The 18386-nt window shown below is 45.1% G+C and overlaps 1 protein-coding gene across 4 annotated transcripts in view; it reads left to right on the forward strand.

The window, feature by feature from the left end:
* The window catches only part of LOC124186999 (LIM domain only protein 7), a 62402-nt gene that overhangs the window by 26097 nt on the left and 17919 nt on the right, over positions 1-18386 (forward strand). The window contains exon 1 of one of the 4 annotated variants that reach the window (XM_046579231.1): positions 18162-18315. The exons of the other annotated variants lie outside the window; for them this stretch is intronic. The gene's annotated coding sequence lies outside the window, so the exon portion shown is untranslated. Of the gene's footprint in view, positions 1-18161; positions 18316-18386 lie in introns of those variants that run through there. 4 annotated transcript variants of the gene reach the window in all.

Here is an 18386-nt window from a genome sequence, read left to right on the forward strand (position 1 = left end):
AAGTAAAAATGAACAAAAACGATGCGTCACGCGGGGAATGTGTCGTCATGGACCATTTGAGCCGGAGATCGAGGATCCGGAGGAGAGGAGAGATAAAGCCTCGAGTCGTCTCTGGCGGGCAGTAACGACCTTGAACTCGGTGAGGACGGGGTTAAAATTTATTAACTAGAAATACCAGTTGGGAACGACGAACGTTGTCCTTCTTCGCTGACGTGCAGAAGTATAGAATAAAGAAAGAAGAAAAACACTCTCCGGTCAACCATCTCTCTAGAAGGGCACCCAGAGGTCACGGCTTCCATTTTTCAAAGGTATACGATTTCATTCCGAATCGCTGCTGCAAAGTGTACTTTTTTCACCCAACGTTCCTTAAATCCCGAATTTATTATCACCGACGATTCAAGGCGAGCTTCTTCAGAGGGCGAGGAGTCCCTGAGTTACCAAAAAATACCCGTCGGTATTTTATAAACGGGATCGTTAATCGGCTCGCGACAACGATCGCTAACGATTTGGAATTTCACATATCAGTACGTTGATTTTCCTACAAGATGACAACGACGACGACGACGATGGCGATACGCCGTTGTGGTTTCTAAAATTGAATTCAAACACCGTGAAAAGAACCTCGGCAAGAATTATACACCTTGCGGCATATTTTTCCCATCGATGTCAGACGTTGATATGAATCATTCTACACGTACGTACCTGTCCGACCACTACCGGCCTTGCTCCCCGCGCCCGGAATTCTTACACCGATTCTTTTTCTTTCTCTTCACCAATACGTCCCGCATATTTCTGCGTCACCTGCTGCAGCCCGCGCTGCAAGAGCTAAAAACATTTTTTGGGATGACTCCGTTTTGCACCGGCAACATTCTTCTATTCGTACATCTCATACTTTTGCTCTTGTAAACTGTGAAAAAGAAACGTGACCCTTTATAAGTGCACCGTGTACATAGTTATTGTATAATATTTCATGTTCAGTTCGCTTCGCCGTTTTTTCTTTTCCGGAAACATATGAGTTTTTGTAATTAAAAAACAATAGCTTTTTTTCTTCCATCACGAAAGTGTGCGAAATACGTTGAGCTACAAGGTACGCCGATGGCCGTAAGTAGGTACGACTGCCGCTTCTGGGTCTTCGTAAAGCCGCTTTTGCGGGGTTTCAAATCACGTAAGCGCAAGGTTGGTCCTTCGTCCGAATCGTGCCCGAAAATAAGCCGATCGGTATGATTTGTTCATGGTAACGGTGCCAGGATAGATAGCAAAATACTCGAAAATCACTCGGTTCGTTTGGTAAGTAATTCTGGCGTTGCTACGAACAAAAATAAAATATTATTTCCTAAGCTTTCATCGCCGACGATGGGAATTACTGTTACTTGCGTTTTACTTCGGCTTCGTTATTAAAGTCGTAACTCAAGTCTCCCTTTGACCAGCGTGAACCGGGTGGAGAAAAAACACCGTTTTCTAGGCTGTTAGACGCGGTGATGATTCTCGATGCTCAAGTAGCCCGTTGCGGCCGGTCTGCCGCTTCGCGTTTCCGCTGAGTCGTAACCGTACCTATCTGGAGATCGATGCGCGAGTATTACTCGTAGGAAATGCGTTCCTTCAAAGTAATTAATTTTTTCCTCGCTCTACAAGGTGTAATAATAGTCCGACAATTTTTATCCTTGGTCTTATTATCATCGTCGATCCAGTCCATCGGCTCTACCGGACGAGAAGCTTGTTCGTTTCGTCGATTTCTTAAAAATCTCTCCGCGACGCTCGGCTTCGCATCAACGCTATATATCAATACCACATCTGTAAATCGCATAGATTTATTCATCGTAATGCGAGGGATATAATATTATTTTCCAGCTAAGGAGGTTGGCATTCGACTACATTATACCTGTACGGTCATAGTTCCAGGAAATAATACGCGGAAACCGACGATTTATATACGTGAGAAAGATGTGATCTTGTGTGTGGCACTTGATGTAATAACGACTAATGGTCATTCCGTGAGAAATCTGGTATGTTGTACCTACCTCGGGACTTGCCATTCTGGTCTATAATACACAATCGACAATCGAGTGCGCCGATCTCATCGTGGCTGCAGCGGGGAAAAAGAGAAAATGATTTATCGGATTGGCCGAGGTCGCGCCGACGACGAACAGGCCGATAAGTCGGAGTTTTGCTTAATCGACCGCGCTTGCAGGGATTCTCAACGACACGTCGCTTCTCAAAATTGTACATAACACGGTGGATCGTAAGAAGATCGCAATGAATTTGTGAAAAAATTGCTTTTCGGACGCTTCACTGTCGATGTTTTATGTCAGAGAGATATTTTACTTGAAGAAAAAGGCACGTCGATCAGTGAAAGTATTAGCGTATTGTTAGTGAAACGAGTGGTAAAATTTCTCCACGTACAATAATCGCGCAATTTCTCATTTGATTACCGCAGACCAATTTTGTAATGGGATTGATTTGTAATCAGACGTCGAAACAGTTCCGATTGTACGACGCTAACGAGCGTCGGAATAGAACGAAATGATTATTCTTTACGCGAGTCTTTTGGGGAAGAGACGGTCGTTCAGCCGGGCTTTAAACGGCGTCGCGAAAAACTCGTAGGTACACGTCGCATTACCGGCCATTACTACCGGGTCTATTATAAAACAATTTGGGTGTGTTTCGCGGAGGTGGCGGAGGCACCGAGTAGGATCGAGAAGGGAAAAAAACTCTCGGACGAGCCTGGATAGGTACACAGCTATGCGTGCGACGGGCACGTTTCGTAATTTACTTGTCTTTAGGCGCACGTAGCTTAGCGGCAGGTATAATAAAGTGGAATCGTGGATCAGCCGGTAAGCAGAACGGAGTATATATGTAATACATAGATGCTAATGTAAAAGATCGAGTTTAAAAATCAACTTGCCAACCTACATCGACACTTCTGACTTCCATCGTCGCGCGTACTCCGTGCTATTTGACTTTATACAGCGAGAGATGTGAAATTAGTCGCGGCCATAGCGCCTAGGTAGGATATACCTACCTGCACTGCCTGCATATCTCGATTAATTCGTGCTGCACGTATCGCATAATTACACGGGCCCGGGTATCCTCGTGTTATACGTACGTCAGAAATCATCAACGTTGCGGGCCGGCCTTTAATGTCTGGCCATTTCGTTTCAAGGAAATTTTCTATACTCGGCACGTTTCTTATATTCGATGTCGGGCCGAAAAGGGTTGCGAGAGGCCCGCGGAAGCCGGAAGGTGACCTTGGCGGACGAGGCTCTGGATTAGAATCGCCGAGTCTCTTCGTTGCGGATGCATTTCCTACTGATGTTTCTTTTCTTCTTACGCTATGTTTCTTTCAATTCCATACTTTCGTTTTATACAAATATCTGCCTGAGCTCCGCTTCTTACGAATACTCTAGGGAATGGACGGAAAAAAAAAAAACAAGGTTTCTTCTTCGCCTCGGTGACGGTAGTTCCGAAACAATTCTCCGCGACCCGTTATCTTCCTGTGCGATTTTTGTTTTCTTTTAACCGCACTCCAGCTCGCCACGTTTCGGTTTCTAAACACCCGAGTACTTGATGACTGTCGACGCGTTAACTTTTATTAAAATGTAAAGAAACTCATTTTGAATTCGTCAAAAAAACATGCGATTGCAGTTTTCTTGCTGCAGAATTATCGTTCTGTCTCAGTATAATGCAGTGTAATAAAAATATCGTATTTCTAACCTGAAGTGCAAAAAATTTTAGAGTGGGATTGAAAATCCGAAATTAGAAAGTACCGAAAGTGCTGAATTCCGAAGTTTTTAGTAGAAAAAACTCAAATTAAAGAAATCAACCTTTGAGGAACATGGAAGTTTCGAATGGTCTGAAACCCGATGCTCAAAGTTCCGAGAGGGCATAACTTCGACAAGTTAAAGTTCCGAAAGTGCGAAAATAATAAAATTTAAAAGTCTGAAACATCCAAGTTCCGAATGATCGAATTTTTAGTTCTGTGAATTTTTGACTTGGTGAAATTTCACCATTTTTAGCTTTCTTTGCTTTGGACTTTCGATATTTTTACGTTCGGAGTCCTGGTCATTCTAATTTTCGGTTTTTATCATTTTTCACACCCACTCGTTCGGTAAGCTATGCTACGTCCGTATGTTTTAGTTTTCGAAAATTTGCTCTATAGAAACTTTATTTTTCGAAATGCTGCTCTATCGCAACTTGAATTTTCGAAATCTTGCAATTTGGAACTCTGAGCGGTCGGGTTTCCGACCATTCGAAACTTTCTCATTTCGTAAAAGTTTGATTTCGTTACTCCAAGTTTCACGACTAAATAATTCAGATACATAGGCGCTTTCGGAACTCATCAAATTTGGAACTTTAACCCCGCCCAGAATTTCTCCGTCCTGTTTCACACTAGCTACCTACCGCTTTTACTCTCTGCTTTTAACTCTCTTCCGATAAGCATCCTTGACATCGACTATGGAAACGACGAAAATAGAAGACGCAGATTATTCCGGTCCATTTGAGCGTCGGGCACAGCCTTCGAGCGCGAATCGAGTATCTTTACCCGTGCACACGTGTACCAATCGGATTTTGTTTACGGGATTTCAAAAGTCATTGCTACGGAGCCCGAGGCGTTGCCACGGAACTTCCCCTCGTGCAAGCATCAAAGTTTGTTGTTATATCAAGTTTTGTGAGTTTTCTCAGCCTCTCGTTTGTACGTTATTGTATATCCACCGCGCCAGAGGCCACCGCGAGTACCGTCGTATCGAAGGCGAAGATCTCACGGTCTATCACCGAAGCGCAGTTTATTCTTGTTTCTCAAATATCTCCGTGCACGTATCCATCGAAGATACTTTGTATACATCAGACACGTTATATCCTGTAGCTGCAGCCAGACAAGCAACAAGCAATTGTCATCGGGACCACCGCGGCACTGATAATTTTTATAAAAGCTCGAGTGACTTCAGTTTCTGCATCAGTGATCCTCAAAGGCGTCGTGGAAAAAGAAAAACAAAGCTGAGAGGATGAGAAACAAAATAGAAATAGTGAAACTCTGTCCCTCCTCAACACCCACCACCGGAGATAATAAGAACAGTGTCAAAATGCGTTCAACGCATAATGTGCCTGACTCGTACATTATTGTACGTGCAAGGTTTTCGGGAGAAGTTTGATTTGTGTAACGCAGATTAGGTATATACGGACGATCGCGAAGTACATCCTTCCCGCAAATTGATATAATTTACCTCTTGTCAGTGTTACACATTGCATCGTAATACAGCTGCGGACAAGTGTGTGCCCACTGGTGCAAGAAGCGGGGGAGTGAATCCTCGTGACGTAATTACTTTCCTTCTCCGCATTCTCCGTAAGGTATGGCGGACGTTCCAGCAGCGTGTCCCTGAGGGTTCCCGCCCACCGTGTGCAAAACAGTTTTTTGGAATATCTATAGGCCGGAAAATGTGGAACTGGTCGGACGATCGGTGGAGGAAAAAAAAAAAAAATGTATCACGCGAGAAGTTCGATAGATGTGTAGATTCGTTAAATTTGTTCACTAGTAAAACGATGTTCATTTCTTGGACCAATGAATTCACAGCTACGTACATACCGCTTATATCTCTACATTGGAATCAAACCGAGAAGAGAAATAGATCGCAACAGGGCGCAGCGGGATGACGGAGCAAGTAAAATGGCCGTTGCTGGTTCGTTCTGCGAAGTTGAACGCAGTTGCTGTGGCCGGACGAATCGGCATCCGGCTTCTGCCTTCTTTCATCTCTCATTAGCCGCTAGATTGCGCATTGTCCGCTTTAGAATAGTCGCAGATTACACCTAAAAAATAAAGTAAGAATCGAGAAAGGGGGAGAGGCGACGCCGCCGACTCGCAGAACCGATTTTGATTAATTTCTCGTCTGATCTGGAACCGGCCCCTCTTCTCAAGAACCATCATCATCACCATCATCATCATCATCATCGAGCGGCTGCAGCGATGATATCTTTACGGCGTGTAAAATACCGCAATTCGTTATACTGTGTCCACTCGAATTTCAACGAGGATCAGTAGCTGTTCAGCACGAAGAGTTTTACGTCCCTTTACACCGGTATAATCGGACCTACCTGCCTACGTACCGCATCGTCATATTCGCCGCAAGGAATTAGTTTGAACAAATTTCAGCGAAACTTCAACTAATTGTAAGCGAGCGGTCGCGGCGTCACACCATTGTCAACCCGTCGCATTTGCTCAAGTTGTAATTACATTTTCACTCCTCCCACACGCAGACCCCGGGTAGGGTGGGTATATTGGAGGATATAGAAATACCACTTTGAGAAGAGTTCGACGCCCCGTTTCCTGTGTAGGTACACATCCCGGCCCAATACATAATACGCATACCTTGTGCATCTCGAGCTGCAGCTGAGCTGCCGCAAGGACGTCGCATCGCACGGCGGCTGTGTGGGCATTATAGAAAGGCCGACGAACGCGTAGAGCTATGCATACCTACCTACCTACTTTCATTATCAAACACACACGGACCGGGTTCAAGGATCAGACTCTCCGCGAAGGAGCAGAGCAAGCGATGCGTCACGACGGAGCAGAGAATAAGAGTAGCGCCCCTCTAACCTCCATCGTGAGGTGCGGTTGAACCTTGTGCATGGGTTATTCATTCCGATGAAACTTTATTACTCTCCTCGGTGCGGCGACGGCGGCATCGTGCAGCCGAAGGGGGCTAATGCATAAATGCATCCGACTCGTATGTAGGTATCGCCTCGAAGAGGCGAATGACCCCAAACAATGCAAACGGTCGAGTCAACGTCAACATCACCGGCATCGACGACGAGTCCGGGCCGTCTACCCTCTCTTGTAGGTATCCTCTCCGTGTCAGCATCCACGGGTACATCGTATCTCGGACACGGATGCTGAAGAGATACGGGCGCGTAGAACCAAAGCGTGTACTTTGCGAAAAATTTACTCTCAACCGCCGCAGCTGCCCGCTCCGGGCAAAGCGTAGGTTGAGCTGTCGAGGTTTAGTGCCGTTTATAGGACGAGGTCGTTCCTTTCTTTCTTCCTTTCTTCTTCAGCGCGGCTGCATCGGATGCAGACGACGATGAACTGTAGTTGAGCCGCGGCGGTTTTTGGTCCATCGAACAAGGCCGTTAAGAGATCGCAGCGACGCGGAATTTTGTGGCCCCCGCAACGTAGGTGTAGAGATAAATCGAGTCCGGGAAGTGTGGTGGTGACGCCAAAGTACGCGCACCTATACGGTGCCTGGCTGACGAGAAAAATAGGACGAACCGGCTGCGGGACGAGGGAGTCTCTTCGGGGGTTAATTTATACAACCGCGACGTCGTTTGGTCGTCAAACGTTGCGCGAGTGTAAATAAATTCAATCAGCTGTAACCGCGTGTAGGGATAAGGTACGGATAAGGTACCTGTAATTGCCCGTTGCCCAACGCGACGTATTTTATGCCCGTCTGATGGTATTGCGACGCACCACCGGCACCACCATAGACACCTCAGCACGCGCAGGGATAACAGTGATTGTGTTTAACGGCCCGCAATTACAAGTGCATAAAATTGTTGCAAATATTTTACTTGCAGCCTTCGTAACTGCACACATCCCGGTTTAACTGCCGAGCTATAAGTTGCTTTTATCTAAGGTGCTCGTGCAGCTCCTCGGCCTAACAGAGTATCACATTTGGCGAGCGATTACCGTGCTGACATTCCGCAATCGCGGTCGCGGACCATGATTACGAAATTCTACGGCAAATTTGATCCGGAACGGTAGCGAAGCAAGGTTGAGCTTTTGGGGTGTCCGTACACGGAGGAAGGATTCGGTGAATACGCCACGTATGGTGATCATTAGATATCGTGGCAAAAATGTATTCACGATTCAAAGAAATATTATGTGATTCGACAAAAGAGAGGTCGATACAAATATTTGTATTATCAAGCGAAACCGCATTTATTTGAATTAACGAAACGTTTCTTTCGCCCCGTTGTATCGCTATATTTGATAAATATAACAAATTTTTCGTCTTGTATGCAGTTGTAAGCCTGGTACGGAAAGTATATATACAAGTTTATTCTTTCACACGTAATTATCGCAATGTTGCGATTGATTGCGCTGGGTACGTTCAACTACTGAATCTTACCACTGCCGAGTCCAAAAGCTCCTACCGATGTACAGGACAGTCTCGAAAGATGCGAAATCGTAAAATTATGGGGAAATATTATCAGCAAGCTGTAGCAGTCTGTCTTCCCGGTTAAGCGGTGCTAATTCAGTTTCGTTAACTGCATTCGGCAGAAGACAAGGTGTAACAAAACTCTGTTGTTCCTATCTGTTCGAGGAACGAACAAAAGACTTCTTTACATCTTAAAAAATATCCCTTCAGTATGCGCACGGAAATATTCCGCACACGGCGCCCTTCGGTGTAATATCGTTTGAACAATTTTCGCAACACGTCGAGATATTTTTTCAATATATACGAGGTATTTCGAGCCGGTGTAAAAAAGTTTCGCTCGGGGCCCCGGACCTTGATTCGTCCCTGGAAAGTGAACAGCTCGGTTGGCTAGCTTCGGCGTCAATGAAACAGAGCAGAACTTTGGTTGGGTGTTACGTATCGTTGCGTTTCGATCTGTTTCACCTGTCAGCAACCGATGCGAATATTTTTCGAAACTCGTCGTTCGGTCTAGGAAGCCGAAAAAAAAATCTGTTTCTCAATCGATTTCCCATCGAATCGAGTGACAGATTTTACACTCGGTTTCAGCACATTGAAATCATCAGAATCTATACGTATATTTTGTGAAATAAGTCCAAAGCAATATTTTGTGAAGTTGGTGGACATGTAGAGAACGTTTTTCGATTTCGTTCTAATATAAATAAATCGACCGTGTCGATTTTCTATCCAACAGTTCGAACTGGTATTGCGTAGGTATTAGAACTATGTGCAAGTCAATTGTACAGAAATTTTTCGTCAACAAATAATTTATGTACAGTACGAATATGATCATGATAGAATTAACTGGTACAACGCGCTCGAGCTCTCCTTCTTTTGCCGTTGCATAATAATCAACTTGCTGTAATAACGCCCTGTCGGTGAACGTTATTTTCGTGGGTTAAAATTTCCTTACTTTCATTCCCCTCGTCAAATTCATTGCACAATCATGACCTTACCTCCTGCCAGTCGTTATCCTTCGGCCGAGACGACGGAGGTAAGAAAATCATCAACGTTTCTTTCTCTTTCCCCGAAAAATTTACGCATCGTATATCATAATGATCAGTGTTATTAACATTTGATTGGTTTATTTGGGATCAAGGCCGCGGAAGACGTGTGTAGTTCTAATCAAATTGAATTATTCAAGGAATGTTGGCGGTCGTTCAGATCTCATCTAATTAGCTACAGCACGAAAATGAGGAAAAAAAGAAATGAGTTGGAAAAAAAGTCAACAAAATTAAGAAGAAAAAAAAAAAAAAAACATGTCGAGGCATAAAACATTTTCGGCTAGCCTTTGGCAGACAGGGAACCGAAATCTGCTGCACCGAGCGCCGCGTCAACAGCCGAGACGTATAACGTGTACGGGAGTAATCGCTTTTGTTGCCCACTTTTTTCGCCTTAATACTTGATCTTTGGCCATGCCGTATACGTATAAAAATTTTCGCCGTATGGGAGGTTGTTTAAATGAATATCAACGTTTGACCGGCTTCAGACGTTTCCGACATACATTCCGCATAATATATGCCGATTATACGAGCTGCTCCCCACAATTTCCATACATTCATACGTAGGAACTTGGCGGGGTATCGTGTGTTTGCCTAGTATTACGAAATTCAGGAATGTTGCCGCCTTGCAATAACTCGCCTTCTTACGCTGCTACACATATTCGTGTATCATATTACGTGTACCTACCGTTGTGAAACGCGGGTAAAGCGGCGTACGCCTAACCGTTTTTCTGTCCACAATCCGTTCTGCGCCGACCTTTTTTCGTCAAGGCAACTTTTCAACTTATTGATAGGTACGTGAATAATAATGTTCACTGCATAAGGGGGAGGGGAGACAAAATTTCTGTTAGCTTTGTCACGGTTTCGGCCGACGCATGGAGAGTGGAAGTTTTTAGATTTCTTATTTGGGAATACAATGAGAAAGAGCCGCAATACCTGCCTCTATCGAGTATCCGGAGGATGTCTGACGCATTAACGCGCCCGTAACCTGCACACTCGCTAGATAATGTCATAAGAAAATTTACGATCAGTCCGGGGAATTCCAGCGAGTATTGCTAATGGACCGGACCGCCTGCAGTGGTGAAATAGTGCCGCCAAGCTCCGGTGAACCCTTTTCAAATATTCACCATCCATTTTCAATTATAGTTTCTATGCAACAGTATATTGTGTGACGTGGGACAAAAGTTGGCAATCACACGAGCTGCGGTAGCCAATTTTTGGCACGATTTACACACGATAGTTTTTACAACAAGCGATCGAAAAGCGATAGGACTCCGCGTGGCAGTTTTGCGGAACGCGAGTGGCCAATTTCTTCTCCCCAAGGACGAAAGTCAAACAATCGTGACCTGTGCATGCGCAAATATAACTTTACAATTCATCGAAATGAAATTGGCCACTTTCGTCCAGCTAAACTGCTACACCGAGAGAAACTTTTAATTCCGGTTACCGCTCATTCCTTAACTATTTGCATTTTTTACCGCCATCGAAAAATATAGTTCTAGGTACAAAATAAGAATTACTTTTGTAGCCGTTACCAGAAAGTCTAGTATACGTTACTATTCTTTCTCATTACGATCACTGTTGCTACATTTTCTTGCAACCGTCGCGAAAATTTAATGCTTGTGCAACAATAAATTGATGTTAAACCCTTATTTAACCAAAGAAGTAGAGTAAACCGAAGAGACTGATTTTGCGTTGCAATTACCAAAAAAGGATCGACGATAGCGCAAAATGGTTACGAGTACCTCGTTTTTCGTAATACCAACAATATTCAAACAGTTTTTCAACGATACCCGTTTTACTCAATTTTTCTAGTTACTGTGACAAATGAAATTTTTCTCAGTGTACGCAAAGCGCCACTTTTTACGCGCGTGTGATAAAAATGTACATTTATCTCGTCTCTGCGAGGTATCGGGTAGGAGTAGAAAAAAGCTTGGAACATTCCGTGCTCTCAGAGCTTTCCATTACCAGATTTGATACACAATCCGAGGAGCGGCTGCCTCTGCCAGCGCCAATCAACTTGCCCCCTTTTAACGGGGCACCAGCCTTCGCCTTTTGGCTTTTGGTGAAGAACACACGTGTTCAAGGTCCGGTATAACGCTGGAAGTGAAATGCCTTACCCCGACACCATGTGGCTGGCACGTGTTTACATACTCTCGGCGCATCGGGGACGCCCGGGGCTCGAAATACACCGGCACGAAGGGTTCGTAGATATTTTCGTACCTCTGGGGCGATTATCTCAGCCCATGAGATTTCCAGCGGCTTTACGACTACCGAGTATAAGTCTGGATCCCGTCTCACCGAAGCTTTACGATGCTAATGTCAGGGCTAGGATCCTGCCTATGGGACACGAACATCGTCTGGCATGGTTCTCGATTTTCCCCGAAACTGTGCCTTACAATTGACGAGGAAAATCATATTCACGGTGGTCCTACAGGCCAGTCGGCATGACCTCGAGGAACAGGAGAATTGCTCTATTTTTCAGTCTTACATGAGAGAAAAAGAAAGTGTCTTCGCTGCTTTCTCACAGCTCCGTTCGAAGAAAGATCGTGAGCTGTAATCGCGGACTGCCAGAATTGACGGACAATACTTGTGAAATGATATTTACGGGCAACAGTTCTCTTTCCAGAGAAGTTTCGCCAACGCTTCATCGCTATTCCGAACACGGGGTAGAGGGTCGGAAATCTATAGCGTACCTATAGGATCTTATAGCGTATAGGTACTTATAATTATAGTATATCTCGTACTTTGCGGTCGAGCGTAATGATCATAAATTGCTCGTATAAACTATAAACACGCTGCAGTGGCGAATGGAATATGTTGGTTATCGATCCAGACAGAGAAGGATAAGAAATGAGATATACATACGCGATTCCCGTGAGATCTTGTCTCCCTCGCATTGATTTTATTATTATTATAGATTCTCTTTGTGTGAACCAGCCTTGAATTGATATGCTTACTTCATCTGAAATATCGGAGCCATCTTATTGTTAGACGTGCCGAATGAACAGAGGTGCAAATCTCACAGTTACTGTTTACAGCAGTAACGCAGACGAATCTTGTTGTCAGTATTTTTCGTTGAAATATTTTTCAATATTCAATCTTGAAGAAAAATCGTGACTATACGATGTGTCATTTCGGTGGAGAGCGCAAGGTTAGGTAACCAATATTTCATTCAAACGTACCCGGAAACGTGACGAGGTACGCTGCCGATGTAAGGTACTCCTGAATTGCCCCCGTAAAAGCTCGATTAAACAATTGTATGAGAAAAATGAGTGGTAGGATTCAGTTGGGATTCCAACTGATCGTGATTTCAGGGAGATGGAAAGAGGCGCAAAACGTTGAGAGTGCGGAGAATGCAACGGTACGTACACGCTCTGATACAGCGGGAATAACAACCTCCGAGTAAAACGTTGATAAAAACATGCGGAGGGAGAGACGGTCCTCCTCCCATGGCGTTCGCTTGGCTCCGTAATCCTCGTATACGCCGTCGTTCCGACTTCCTCGAAGCTGTACCTACGCCCGAGTGGTCCTGCACTCCTGGGTCCCGGTTCTCGACACTGGGACATGCCGCGCGGAAAGGACGATGAGACGGAGAGACGTGAGGGGGGGGGGGGGGGATGGAGGATGGAGCACGTCTCCGAGGGCATCGCCCTGACCGCGACCTAGCCACCGCGCAAGTCCCCAAGACTCGAAGCAGATCGTGGCTCGCGCATGCCTTCGGACTTCTTATTGTTAGACGCCGCCGCGGCAGACACCTTGACTCCGTAGTTTTAATAACTGTCCACGTGCGTCTGCTGCTGATGCTTGTATAGGTATTCAAGAAGCAAGGGATGTCCATCTCATCGTGAGACGTGACGACGGGGTTTGTCGCAGAATCTGTCTTTGCGTCGATTCAGTTATTTTTAGGTATTTTTGACTTTTTCTTGCCATTTGCATACTCATTTGAACCGAATTCTCTTCGGCCTTCCACACCATGGGTCTACGAGTCGTCCTACATCTCACGTTTCGTTCGACAGCTGTGCGAGAGATCCGGGATTTTCACGCTTTCTTCTAAGTTACAGGATCCCGTCTCGGGATATTCACCCGATGATTGACACTGCAACGGAGAAAGGGGAAAAAGACGGCGGGCAGCGATCGATTATACTTCTATTCGTGGCAACATACCGATGGGGTTCTATTCTCCCCCCAAGTCTGGGTATTGGTTATTGATCGGTCTTTGAAGCTATCCTGGTATTGAGTCCTCCGTGTTATTCAGCAGTATTAACACTGAACTCGGTCTTTTAATCGCATGGTATGGTAACCTGCTACCGTGGTCCCCACTCCAGAATTGCTCTCGTCATGTTTCTTACCGCAAAACGGTTAGAAACTCTGACAATGAGTGGTAACAAAGAGTACAACGAAGGTAGTAAAGTTGGAATAAAAGGATCCGCTTGAACTTTCTTTGTTCAAAGTCAACCAGCGTCTTCTTGATCAATTGTTCGACAGTTCTTGTCCCCGCTTGCCCCTTTGGCGAAATTCAACGCGTAGTGTATTTTCTCTATAACGGATTCTTCCGTAATCGAGCAGAACTCAGCGTGACTCGCACGCATTGTAAACAACCCACCTGCGGTCTTAGCTGCAGTGAACTTTCAAATTACGGTAACTCTCCTTCTTGAACCATTGCACAAGTCTTTTTCCTTACGCACTGCAGCGGTAATTGGCTTTGTGGCGACACGTACTTTCGACCTACTTGCCGAATCGAGTATTTCGGTAAGCTGTGACGTAAAACAAAGCTCGTGTGCACCTCGCGAATCGCATTAATCAGCCCCGGTATCCCTCACACGGTCAAAGTGAATTACAGTTACTCTCGATCCAAGTGGGCATCTCTGTGTCGAAGTTTGTTAGGTAGTTATTTTCGAGGGGGTCCATGTCGTTGAGATAATTTATGGTCCAAGTCACTCAAGTATACGTATACAACGGAGACGGGCAAAGCCGTCTCCACTTTACAGATAACACACGTGCATGCAGGTATGGTAATGGTTTCGGAATGACAAGCTCTGCTCCCGCGGACTTGCGAGTACCCCGGGGACTACTTAATACGCTTTCTTTTATTACCTATAAGCGTATAAAATCCTCCGAGGTCACAGTTCCTCGGACTACCAAGCTTCCTACTTCGGTTATGTATGCACCCTACGCAAGGCCCTGCTCGCTCGTAATTTTACCAAGCGGCACAACTTTATGCACACATATACCTTCCATAAAACTCCCAGAATGCTGGGCACGTCCGTTTTACGATCCGCTTGTCCGGATGTAGTGCCATTCGAACTTCGAAACGTCAAGCCGTCCCCGAGGAGGAAGATGACCGACACGTTTTCCCTGCCGCAGGAACAAATTGGTCAAATATTCTTTTCGAGCATGAGATAATGAATGAGATAAGTTGGAGTTTGCGCTGAGTGCTCAAGGAGTGCCGTTCGTTGTTTCGTCCTTCTCTTCACTTATCGCCCACGCACTGATCGATATCGCCCGCGCGCTGATCGATATCGCCCGAATACCTTGGACAAAGTCTTACCGTTTTACAATTCGAAATTGCCCAAGTGCACGAGGTGGTCTTTTTTTCTCCGATCATTTCGGTGACCCTGAACGCAAAGTGGATCAAATTTCTGCACTCTGCGGGATTCGAGTATCACCCGTATGCTACTGTATTTTTATTCTTTTCCCAATTCTTCGACGCAGCGTAGTTCGGATCGAATTTAATGATCGCAGCTGTGGCGAACTGCGGTTCCGCGGGAAGACAAATGCAACGACGAGCTAAGACTTATGAGCCCAGCTGATGGTAACTGACATAATTGCAGGCCTGTTGACGTTGAACGTGAAATTTCGCGTGATGATCTCAACGCGGTCTTTAAACCGCCTTCCGAAGTATATTTACGCTATATTTTTACGCGGCTGGTAAAGTGTTTTCCGTGAAATCGGTATCCAGCTTATAACTGTACAGAGGAAATCTAATTCTGAAAGTTAACGGTAGAGACATATCGAACTGCTGCTGCACTTGTCCCCTGCACCTGGAGACTTAAGAACTCTTATACCAACGATCTATATCTACGCTGCAAGATGTAGAACAAAACAGATGTCATCGTGTCAGTTTTTCAAAGCCATTTCGTAATAATAATATGTCGGGCTATGCGTCGTCGTAGTATGTATTCCACATATTGTTCACCTTCGAGTATACCTATTCACCGGAGTATGAGGGACGAAAATGTGATACGGTATGTGAATGTTGCATGATATTATTCAACACCGGGTGGTGGAATACAGTTAGAACAACAGTTCTGTAAATAGATGCAGCAGCGCAGGATTATGTTGTGGGATTTTTTCATCCGAGGTAGGAAAGGCTTCTAAGCGCCGAGGGTCCCAGAATCCCACTATCTCGGGAATCTCTGATCAGCCGGAGCATTCCTGGGTTGGCTGCAGAGCAGCGAAGAACTACGGCATCCACAGCATGCCAGTGACAGCTGCGAACAACCATAGGGTTTGTTCAAAAAGTAAGGTTACGAAGGAGAAACTTGTCGTTCAAGGAAACGCTACTCTAACGATAATTAAAATAATCATTCCTCCTTCTAGGATAAAAAATCAAACGAAATGAGCTTTGTGCAAGCTTGGATGCTGACAATGAAATGATGAATAATGGCTCTTCGTCAATCGGTTAACTTATCTCGAAAATCGTTTGACTATTTGACGTGAAACTCTCGTACCTCATTTGAATAGCCGGTCAAACTGCTTTGGGGGCTGCAAGGTTTACCACCTCGTATTTACTGTGAGACTATTCGGTAACTTTTCGCGTGAGATTTGATTTTTCAAGCTGTTTTAACTCCATCACGCACCTCCGTAAGCTCGTGGTATGATACATCTATGATTGACTGACGAGAGATTATGGTGTGAGCGAACAACGATACGATACCAATGTTGCGGAATAAAGAAATCCGTCGCACTTGACGGGAGGCCTCACCTGACGAACCTCTCGATCAAGTTCTGCTAACATTTTTTATCTCTCCTTTTTCTTTCAAACAGCGTAGGAATAATAAAAAAAGGGATATAGACTGCAGCGAGTACTTCGAAACCCGTTCGCAGTCGCGAGCGCAGGAAGGTCGGTGCCTTCTAATCAAGACTTGTCGTCTTTTGAACGGCTCGTAACAAGCCTTAACTGTCAACCCACGTAATCCTCCAATCTTAAGTAAGAGAACAACCTGGAATCTTACCGCACGGAAGCCTCAAGCAACTTCGTGCACTTCGCTGTTGACTCGATCCTGCGGTTCTATGTATTGTGAAACGTAGTCAAATTGCATATTGCCAACTCTATCAACTTTTAGTCGAAGAACGTTCAGCATCTTTCAATCCTGTGGCGTGCATGTTCTAGCGGAATTCAAGGGTTTCGCCTTACCGTGCAGGGTGGGTCAAAAGCCGTTTATCGTATAGCTGCAGATTACAGATACGCGTATTCAACTGGCGAGTGAGGTTTTGGTTTAATCTCTGATACTTCGGGACGTCAGGGTGATAATCGAAAAATATCACTATAGCACGCGAAGGGGCTTAGCCTCGTTCAGTGGTGCGATTCAAAATCGTTGAATCATCGAGCCTGACAAGTCCCTCAGACTCGAGACACTCGTCATTCAAATAACAAAATTACTCGCTCCAGTTACTGAGCCATCATCTTTACGAGCGGCAATTTCCATCTGATAGTTTCCACAGTTGACTAGACACTGAAACGATGCATCTGCTGCTGTTGTTAACTTATGCCTGCCCAGAAAGATCTCAATGTGTACCAAAGTGTGACACGCTCAGTTCTAGTTGATACTATACCAGGTACATGTACATGTTCCGTAACTGCGGCCACGGTAAATCTTTCAGAATTTGATGAACTATCGGTGAAATTCTCCGCATATGAAACGAGCATTTCCGTCGTTGGCGAGTTGTCAATCACCTGCTTGCGTGATCGTGATTATTCGATGTTCATCGAGTTTCAGTCCCGCGGGAATTACCAAGCTTGTATTCTCGTTATCCAAAGATCCACAAGTAACCAATCATGCGATAAATGGTGAAGAATCTGCCGGACCAAAGCTTCACACTACGTGGGGCACTATCCGGGGTCTGGAGTCTGAAGCGGTAATTTCCGCCTGTCGTTCCCACGACACACTCGCCTCTCCTAATGACCACTTGCACGTCTGTAACACTGAATTCCCCTTCGTGCACTAGGACTCTCCTCCTCCGTTGTTGGTGCCAGCTTATCTTCCTGTCTCGGTACACCAGGCAAAGGGCAAACACAAATTGGTCCTTCGGAGGGCTCGGATTACAAAAATCTGCCTCACCTTGGCGCAACCCGGCAGTGGAGCAATTAATTCTTTGAAGAAGACCAAAGCGTCTCAAGTCCTGCGTACCTAAGCATATCAAATTTGCACGTACTTTTTCAGGCTTCATCGTAGTTGTTGAATACAACCGAAAACACTTGACAGTTTCTCGCGCTCTCTCTCCGCTTCGCCGCGATCTAGAGAGATTGTATGCGAACTACTGCGCTAAGTATGTACTATGGGTACGTACTGACAATGTTTCGCATCTATCAAAGAAACAATGGTGGCCTTCTGAGCCCGGAGGCCCAAGGATAGCCTAGTAGTGCACAATTCAATCTTTTTTCACACTAATACAGCTTCGCAAGTCGCCGCTATTGCCTACTCAAGAAGCACAAGTGAAGGCATTTTCCCTTCACCTTCTAAGTGATGCATTTATCGGTCACACCTTCCTTCGCACCTCGATGGTGTGGTTGAGAGAACAGAAGTGCTTATGTTGAATATCTGAAATTACGCTTGTCTCCTTATGCATTCAGTACTAACGTTCGATGTCTAACATCACGCGCTGATAAGAAATCTTATACCAACATGTAAGATATAAAGACTGTCAGCTGATAAGACTGAATAAAATTGTGTACTCATTCGCAGTTCGACTTGAAGCTTACCTAGTACTTCACGTAATGCAATATTATCCCCCGTCACTTGATTAGTCATTGGTTATTTCCCTGCTCAACCTTCCTACGGGGATCTGAAAATTGTTAACAAATATGTTCTACGTTAAGAGTGTTACCTAACGTGATCCAATCAAAGGTGAGCTGATCATGATTATTTCGAATAATCTCATCCCGAGGCATACGTGATTGTTACAATAATTGCCCCGG

The sequence above is a fragment of the Neodiprion fabricii genome, chromosome 7 (assembly GCF_021155785.1).
Source record: "Neodiprion fabricii isolate iyNeoFabr1 chromosome 7, iyNeoFabr1.1, whole genome shotgun sequence".
Lineage (NCBI taxonomy): Eukaryota > Metazoa > Arthropoda > Insecta > Hymenoptera > Diprionidae > Neodiprion > Neodiprion fabricii.